Source organism: Hevea brasiliensis, chromosome 17, assembly GCF_030052815.1.
Source record: "Hevea brasiliensis isolate MT/VB/25A 57/8 chromosome 17, ASM3005281v1, whole genome shotgun sequence".
Lineage (NCBI taxonomy): Eukaryota > Viridiplantae > Streptophyta > Magnoliopsida > Malpighiales > Euphorbiaceae > Hevea > Hevea brasiliensis.
In genome coordinates this window covers 56576895-56586748 of record NC_079509.1, presented here as the reverse complement: position 1 = coordinate 56586748, position 9854 = coordinate 56576895, and the positions used below count along the sequence as shown (strand labels likewise).

The window sequence follows — 9854 nt, the reverse complement described above, 5'->3', positions numbered from 1 at the left end:
CCCTCCGTTTATTTTTATTAATTTAACAATTAATCTAAGAATTAAAAAATAATCAATGAGAGATAAAAATACTGATAATAGTAAAAATTCAGTAAAAAGTGCATAATAGAATTAAAATTTAGACGGTAACTGATATGTTTTTTAAAATATGAAAATTAAATCATTAATTTTACTATAATATATAAAATAATAATTTCCCCTAAAATAAGTGTAGGGCATATGTTATGTGGTAGGAGTGTTTGATTTCGGTTCGGTTCAAGTTTTGCTTAGGAACCAGAATCGAACTAAAATTTTGGTATGATTTTAGTTTGATTTTTTATTGTTTTGATTCCGATTCGGTATGGTTCTCAGTTTTTTTATTACAGTTAAGTTCGGTATGGTTCCGGTTCAGTTTCCAATTTTTAAAATTATTTTATATAATTATTTCCTTAAAAAATCATATTTAAATTAATATTTAAGTTTTGAATTGAGTTATTAATACATAATATATCAAGTAATATATCTTTTAGCTATTTCTAAATTATATAATCTTTAACTATAAGGCACATAAATAATTTAAAATTAAATATATTATATATTATAATAATATAATTATATCATATAATATATATTTTAATTATTTATTAATCATATAATATTTAACTATAAAATATAAATATAATTAAGTATATATATTTACAATTAAGAATTATAAGGTAATTTAATGTATTTGTAACTAAAATTATTAAAAAAATATAGAAAAATAAAATATAATATTAGATTGTATTTAATTCATAATTATATATATATATATATAATTATATTAAAAGTACATAATATATCTAAAAAAATATAGAAAAACATATATATAAATTCGGTTCAGTTCCAGTTCGATATGGTTCCAGTTCAGTTTGAATACGATTTGGTTCTTAATAAAGAATTAGAATCAAATTAAAGTATGAAAATAATTTTAGTTTGATACGATTTCTATTAATTCGATACGAATTTTCAGTTTAATTTGATTCTGCAAGAACCGTGCACAGCCTAATATATAGTTATGAGTGTGTGGTGGCTCATCTTATCTTTTTGAAGGATTGTAATTTATTTAGTTAAAAATATAAAAGATGGCTTGGCGGGAAAGAGGTATGAGCTCTTAGTTTGTTTAAGCTGAGTTGGCAACATGAGTTGTGCACCACAAGCTAGACAGTTACTCACTCAACGCTTGGATATAAAGCCAAAGACTCTTAGCAGAGAAATCAATTCATTCTCTTCTTTTAGGACTTGTTAAACCAAATGGCGACTCTGGTGACTAACATCCCCCAAGTGAAACTCATATCATCCTCTGGAAATCTGGACATGCCCGTGATTGCTTTGGGCACAGCCAGCGACTAATTTATTGAATCCGCCATGAGAGATGCGGTCCTAGATGCCATCAGCTTGGGATACAGGAACTTTGACACCGCCGCCGTGTACGGCACAGAGCAGGTTCTTGGGGAAGCTATTGCCGAAGCTCTTAAACTTGGCCTCCTTGCTTCTCGAGAGGAACTTTTCATCACTTCAAAGCTCTGGTGCAGCGATGCACATGGTGACCGTGTTGTCCTTGGTCTAAAGAATTCTCTCAGGCAATTAATCATACATCTCTCAAATTTAGATTAAAAAAATAAAAAAATGTTCGTCAATTCAATTAGCTTTAAGTACTTAATTGATTGCTAATGTGTACAGGAATCTTCAATTGTAGTACCTAGATCTTTATCTTATTCACTGGCTTATCACTTGTGAGTCAGGAAAGTATGAATATCCAATACCTAAGGGGAGCTTCAACCAATGGACTACAAGTCTGTGTGGGCAGGCATGGAAGAGTGCCAGAGGCTAGGCCTCACAAAGTCCACTGGAGTCAGCAACTTTTCTCGTAACAGGTTTGAAACTATATTTTCCTTTGCTACAATTCCTCCTGCAGTGAACCAAGTAAGTCTTTGCCAATTTATGATTAATTATGTTCATTTAATTTGTTGATGTCAGAGACTTATGGGCAATAGATGATACTTTGGAGATGTTTTATGTACATATATATTTCTATTTAGGTCGAGATAAGCCCTGTATGGCAACAAAAGAAGCTTATAGAATTTTGCAAGACCCAAAATGTCATAGTGACTGCTAGGAGCGTTCGGTTCCAGTTTGGTTTCAATTCAGTCCAGGATTTGTCTAGAAATCAGAACCGAATCGGTATTTTAAAATTTTGGTACGGTTTTGGTTCGATTCTTCATTGCTTTGGTTTCAGTTTGGTACAGTTATCGGTTTTTCTATTCTGATTCGGTTCGGTACGATTCCAGTTCAATTCTCCATTATTAAAATAATTTTATGTAATTATTTCCTTAAAACGTCAAACTTGAATTAACACTTAAGTTTTGAATTGAGTTATTAAGACATAATATATCATATAATATATTTTTTAGCTATACTTAAATTATATAATCTTTAATTATAAAGTGCATATATAATTTATGATTAAATATATTATATAATATAATAGTATATCATATAATGTATATTTTAATTATTTATTAATTATATAATATTTAACTATAAGATAGAAATATAATTAAGAATTAATATATATATATATATATATATATATATATATATATATATATATATATATAATTAAGAATGATAAGATAATTTAATGTATTTATAACTAAAATTATTAAGAAAATATAGAAAAATAAAATGTAATATTAAGTTATATTTAGTTCATAATTATATATACATACAAAAGTATATATAATTATATTGAAAATATATAATACATCTAAAAAAACATAGAAAAACATATATATAAATTTAGTTCTCAATTCGGTACCGGTTCAGTACGGTTCCAGTTCGATTTCGGCACGATTCCTATTCGGTTCTTAGTGAAGAATCAGAACCGAACCAAAGTATTAAAATAAATTCGGTTCGATATGATTTCTGTCGATTCGGTTCCCTCAACAACCGTGCACAGCCCTAGTGACTGCTTACTCTCCTTTAGGAGCAATAGGTGTCAAGTGGGGCAGCAGTCTGGTTATGTGCAATGAAGAGCTGAAAGAGATAGCCAAGAAGAATGGAAAGACTGTTGCACAGGTTCTACTAATTGCATATTTTCAATTGGTATTTTCTTTGTGCATTTTTTTTATTATTTTTTTAGTAGAGGATAAGGAAATGAGACTCAAATCTGATATGTTTTCAGCTATTAAATCATGTTAAGCTTTTCTTTATGTATTTTCACTTAGATGTAAATAGCAGTGGATTACTCATTAATTCTTTTATATATATATATTAGTGATCATCTTTGAGTTTGCACTGCAAGTAGCTCGGAGGTGGATAATTGAGCAAGGGGTAACTGCAGTGCAAACTTAAAGGTGATCACTAATAGAATATATATATATATATATATATGCTACAAAATTTCTTTATCTTGCCTATAAATAGTAAATATTTTGTACCATTTGAAAACTAGTAAACTTTCTCTTATCTTCTAATGTTTTCAAATTGTTTTTTTATTTATTCTATTTCTCATTGCAGCAAAGTGAAACCCCAAGCATACGAAGATCAACCAGTTGAATCTTCCTCCTTATTTCTTATTATGTTTTCTATCTTTTAATAATAAAATTTCTTGCTTGGTAAAAAATTAATAAAAAAAAAAAAAAACCTGAAATGTATGTCTTCAAAACCATGGGTTTGTGATTCTGGACATGTGGATCCGAAGAAAGGTCTTTCTCTAGGCCTCATTTACCATATCTACGCAGAAGATTACATAATATTTTTGTATTCTTTGAATTGCTCTCTTGAAATTGTTCAGGAAATTACTGAACCTAATCTTACTTGTTGGAAAAAATGTAAGATCATGGTGAGCTCAATTACCCATCATTCTTAGTCTTGTTTGGAAACAAAATAACTATTCAGTACACTCGTGAATTGACAAACGTGGGCACTGTGAAGTCTACTTATAAAGTGCAAGTGTGTACACCATCGAATGTAGCAGTGACAGTAAAACCAACTGAGCTCGTTTTCGATAGTATTGGAGAGAAGAAAAGATATATAGTTACATTGGTAGCAAAGAAGAATTCAAAGCCAGCTGCTGGAGTAGCATTTTGTTCAATCGTTCGGAGTAATGTTAAGAACCAAGTAAGCGGCCCAGTTGCATATTCATGGATACAACTCTTAGAAACTCCTTTGTGGTTTTCACAAATTGACCCATTGGAAGAAAAGCAAAATTAAGTGTTTAATGTACGATATGTATGTTTCTGAATCCAAGTAATGGAATCACATCATGTTCCATCTTTGAAGAAAGCATAAACCTTTATTAAAATGGATAAACTTTAGCTAAAATCTATAAGAATATATTTTGAAGTATAAATAAAGTTGGTTTTTTAATTATTTATTTTAAAAGTATAACTCATGCTTTTCTTTTTACTGATAATACTTTTTAATTTTATTTTTTAAGTATGAATTAGTCTCTTTCCGTCACCTCCTTTGGAAAAAGCTGAAAAGGAGGTATTGTTGGGTGCTTTTACTTTTCCCAACAGTGAATGTAATAATGGTGACAAATGGCATCCTTATTATTAGATGCTCTTATGGAAGATTTTTAATGGCTCAGACTGGTGGCTTTCTTGTCTTTCCATGGGTATTGGCTTTTTCTTTTTTTTTTTTTATTTAATGTATTTGGCCAATGAGTTTGAGTCCTCTGGAGTCAATTAACCCACTAAACTCATATATATATATATACACACATGTTTTTTTTTTTTTTTTATGTATATGTAGGTACTATGGCATGAGAAAATTTTTTTTTTTTTTTTTCATTAATGGACTTTGAATGTAATGCTGTTTACATATCACTGACGTCAATATAAAAGAAAAAAAGTTATCTAAATCTTGAATGTTAAAAATTTTAAAGTATTAAATATTTAAATATTCTTTCCCCTAAAAAATTTTAAATGCCTATTTTAAATTCTTATCATTCTTTTTCCTTCTGCTTTTTCATATTTATCTCTAGTTGATTCATATTATAACATCTCAATTCAATTGTATAGTATCATCCACTTTTATCCACTTATACTCACATATATATTTATCCTTGGGTTTTGCCATTATTGATGCTGAAAGTGCACTATACAATTAGATAATCTGTGTACTTATGACATCCTTTCTTTTTCCTCCTTTTTTTTTATGTGGGACAATTAATTTTACTATCTTTCACTTAAAAACCTATCATAGCTAACATATCAATATGTTAATAAATATATATATATATATATTAATAATTAAAATAAATCAATTTTATTTTTAAATATTTTTAAATTTCAACCTCTAAAATTTTATTTTATAATTAAAAAAACTGTTACGAAAATATTTAATTAAATTTCAATTAGATTAGAGAGAGTGAATTATATTTTAAAAATTATGTTAAGATATATAATTAAATAATTATTTAGTTGAAAATTATTTATGAAATTTAAATATTTATTTTTTAAAAATATTTCTTATATTTAAAATTTAAAAGTTTTAATAATAATAATTTAAAAACTATCACATGGTATATTTTTTTGTCCTTTTATTGGTGTCTGACAACTAATTTATAGAAAACATAAAATAATCTATCTTATCTTTTAATTTACAGTCTGAGATCTCCATTGTGATATCAATGACGCAAATCTCGACATGGTCGGCTCTTTCTTTGAGATTCGCGCCAACAACTCTATCTTAAAGCTTGACTTGCCATATTTAGCTAGGTTTTGGTCGGGTGTGCTAGACAAGCATGTGACCTGATGTTCGTTAATTTCTGTGTGGCCTGATGCTTGGCTCTGCTCAGTCCGGACCAAGCAATGTGTCGAGTTGCTTGCCCGTTTTATTCGTACTGACTTTTGACTCTTTTATTGTTACGTTGGCTGCTATGCTGGCTCTTCTAATTTTTGACTCGGTTCTAGGTGGATTATATCACTGATCTAAGCCAAATGTATATAAAGACATTGATTTATATATATATATAAAAATCAATGTCTTTATTTTCTGTCAAACCTATCAATGTTCTCCTGCGAAATTTCTTCATGTTGTGACCTCGTTCGCATTCCATGGCTTAACGATGATCCAACTATTCTGCAGTTATTTATGTGCATGCTCTGAAATAAATCACAATAGATGTTTTCCTTGGAAACTGAAAATCATGTTGAAGAAAAGAAAAAAAGACAAAGTAAACTAAAAACAACTTCTTATTAACTGCATATGATGAGCTTTAGTCGTTGAAAAAGATCAACTGAAATAAGAGAAAAAAGAAAAAAAAAATCAAGAACATTGCTCGGCTATGGCTCCGTCAAATACAAGATTTTTTTCTTGCCTTGTCGTAACTTGATCGCAGCTAGAGCCAGGAAGACATTGTGGGTCATTTACAATTATATAATCCTTGATATCTTCTTGGATTGGCAGAATGCAGGGAAGGTAACTTCTGAATCTGCTTACATGCACGAGAAATATATTCATTTTCAAACAAGGTAATTTTTGACTCTGTACTTTAGTCTTTCACACAAAAGATACGAAATTTTCATTATATTGAATTTGTTTTAACTTCTAAATTAATTTGATTATGTTGTAATCTCTAAAATCTTGATATTTAATTATATTTTTTTATATAATTATTTTCAATTTGAACATCTTTTATCCTTCACATTATATATTAATACTAATCATTTGCATACACATTAAAAATCTAAAATTATTATTATATAAAATTACAAAGTGTTATTTTGTTTTAGAATAATGGAAAAAAAAAATACAAACTTTACTATTTTTGTAATTGCACTCTAATTTTTTTTTAACAGTTGCACCCTGAATTATTAACAATAATATAATTGTACCTTGCCATTAACCACACATTTAAAAACAGAGTTGCCACCTCATATAAGATACTATACTTTGCTCTTTGACATAAAAGATATGAAATTTTCATTATATTGAATTTGTTTTTAGCTTCTAAATTAATTTGACTATATTGTAATCTCTAAAATCATGATATTTAATTGTATTTTTTTATAAAATTACTTTTAATTAAAATTAAAATTTGAGATTTTTAGCTCTAAAGATGACATCAATATTATATTTTTATTCTTATATTATTATATTATAAAATATTTCATTCACTTGAAATCTTATACTTTTCACTAATCCTATTAGAATCCAGGTCCAATTGAAATTAGGAAGTATAATTAATTTAGTAAGATTAGTAGAATTTAAATTAAGAAATCTAATAATTAGAGTCTAAAATAACTAGGTTTTAATTACCTATATATATGATTAGTTTGTTAGCATTGTATGGTATTGTAGAGAGTTCATGAAGTGGAGAAGTGTGCTGAATTCTGTGAGTTTTATTTGAGTGATTTGTGGGTGAAAAAAATAATTAGTGGTTGTAATTATTTTTCCCTTTAGAGGAGGTTTGTTTGCTGAAGTAGGTTTATACCAAATCACATTAAATTTTATGTTCTTTATTTTGTGTGGGTATAGTTTTTCACAGCAAGTGGTATTAGAACTATGGTTCAATATGGTGAATACAAAATTTGAGGTGGAGCAATTCAATGGGAAAAATAATTTCAGTCTGTGGTAAAGCACCGTGAAGGATGTCTGTGTATAACAATAATTAATTAAAATATTGAACAAGAAGCAACCGGTAACCCTAAAAGATGATAATTAGGAGGAGTTTCAACAAAGAGATATGAGTACGATTAGATTGACATTAGCCGTAGATGTAAAGTGCAATGTTTTGGAGGAGATTTCACCAGTTGTTTTGTGAAATAAATTAGAAAGCCTATACATGTCAAAATCACTCACAAATTGCTCGTACTTAAAGAAGAAGTTGTACCAACTCAAAATAAATGGAGGTACTGATATGAGGGATCACATTCATGTTTTTAATAAATTAATTACCCAATTTGCTAGTATTGGTGTGAAGGTAAATAATGAAGATAAAGCCCTCTTGCTTTTAACATGATCCCATAATCTTATAAAAGCTTGGTAACAGCCCTAACAATTAAGAAGGAGACTTTGAAGATAGAGGAGGTTACTGCAGTTATCTTAGATGATGAGAAGTTCAAGAAGACAGGTGGTAGAGGCAATCCACGTGGAAACAATTGGAGAAAAAATAGTAGATTGAGTTCAAAACCAATGGTAAACCTTAAAGATATAAACTGCTACTACTGTCATAAGAAATGTCACATTCAATACCATTGTATGAAGATAAAGGAAGATCTTGTAAAGTTGAAATAATTCAAGATGAGTCAAGGAAAAAAAAAAAAAGAACTGCTGCAATTGCAATTGATTATGGTGTTAACGGTGAATGTTTGAATGTGGATGATGATAAGGAAAAGGCAAAAGAATTATTACAATATGAGTGGCTAATGGATTCTATTTACCCATTCCATATATACGCAAAGAAGGAGTGATTCGATGTGATTGAGAAGAAGAAAAGAGATAACGTGAAGCTAGCTAATGGGAACAAAATATAAGTTAAAGGTGTTGCAAAAGTGAGATCAAGTTGCATTGTGATCATGTGAAATTATTTGATGAAGTGAGGTATTGTCATGACCCAACTTATGGGCTGGACCGACACTAGGACCTGAGCTAACCTAATGCCCCCGAGGCCTGTAGTAAGCCTAACTATTCCTTAACTCAATCCTAAGGCCCATATTGAGCTCAATTTCAAGAAATCAACCGGACAGAGTCCGACCGTAACATGGACCACCCAACGGGGAATTTTTTACTCGCCTAACCTGTAAGCACGATATATATATATATCAATTTAGGGAGCTCAGCTCACCCTTCACATACTCATCATGTCATAAAATTAAATGGGAACTTAGCTCTCTCATTTAATCCAATCATACATGCATTCAATAGATTTACATATCCAACATGGCATTATATTACAGACCAAAGTAAAAAAAAAAAAAAATACTTCTAACACATGTGGAGTTCTAGAATTTAGTAAAGTTATACAAAACATAACAAATACTACTAAATGACCTGCAAAGGAGAGAGGCAGGTTAAAACTCAACAAGAAATCTCTTGTATCCTGGAAAAATAAGGTCAACAAGAATGAGCATTCGACTCAGAGAGTAAAATATCGATTTTAAGTACAATTTCTATAGCTATCTAAAGCTAATGCATCCTAAAGAGAATATTGCAACACCTTCATAGTTTTCATACAAATCACATTATAAACAATAAAGGGGTAATTTAGAGCACTTACACACCCGTATAATATTCAAATAGTACATATATGGGAGTTGATCCCCTATACAACTCTCTTAATCCAACCTCTGCCAACGAGTACATCTCAAGTCGGACTTTTGCTTAATAGACCAAATGTGGGGGCCAGCGAGATCATCTCGAGCCATGCCTACCTCGAATTATCCATAAAAGGATCGGGTCCTAGCGAGTCGAGCTCTAGCTGCGTCTACCCGTCCTGTCCATATCCAATATTGCACACCACAAACACACTAACGCACGCACATTGCTCCAAATTACCATAAAATAACATCCATAATATTTCATCAAATCAAGATATAATATAAAACATGCCTAGTATTTAACTACATAAATATATATTTATAAGTAATGCATGCGAGTACTTGAACATATAATAATATTAAAATTATAATTAAAATCAATATTTTACTTACAGACGTAAACCGATGTCATTGTGATGATTGGGCGGAGGAGGAAGGCTGTACTGACTCACCAGACAATTATATTATAATTATTTAATATAATTCACACAATACAAGCTTAAAAAAAAATCAAAGACGCCCTAGGTTATGCCGAAAATTCGGTAGAGTTCTCCCTATGCCTAG

General features: G+C 29.6%; 1 long non-coding RNA gene across 1 annotated transcript; it reads left to right on the top strand.

The window, feature by feature from the left end:
• Positions 1 to 1704: 1704 nt before the first annotated feature.
• LOC131175412 (uncharacterized) lies at positions 1705 to 2282 on the top strand. Its single transcript, XR_009145602.1, has 2 exons — positions 1705 to 1944; positions 2061 to 2282. It is a non-coding gene; the product is annotated as an uncharacterized LOC131175412 (long non-coding RNA).
• Positions 2283 to 9854: the final 7572 nt, after the last annotated feature.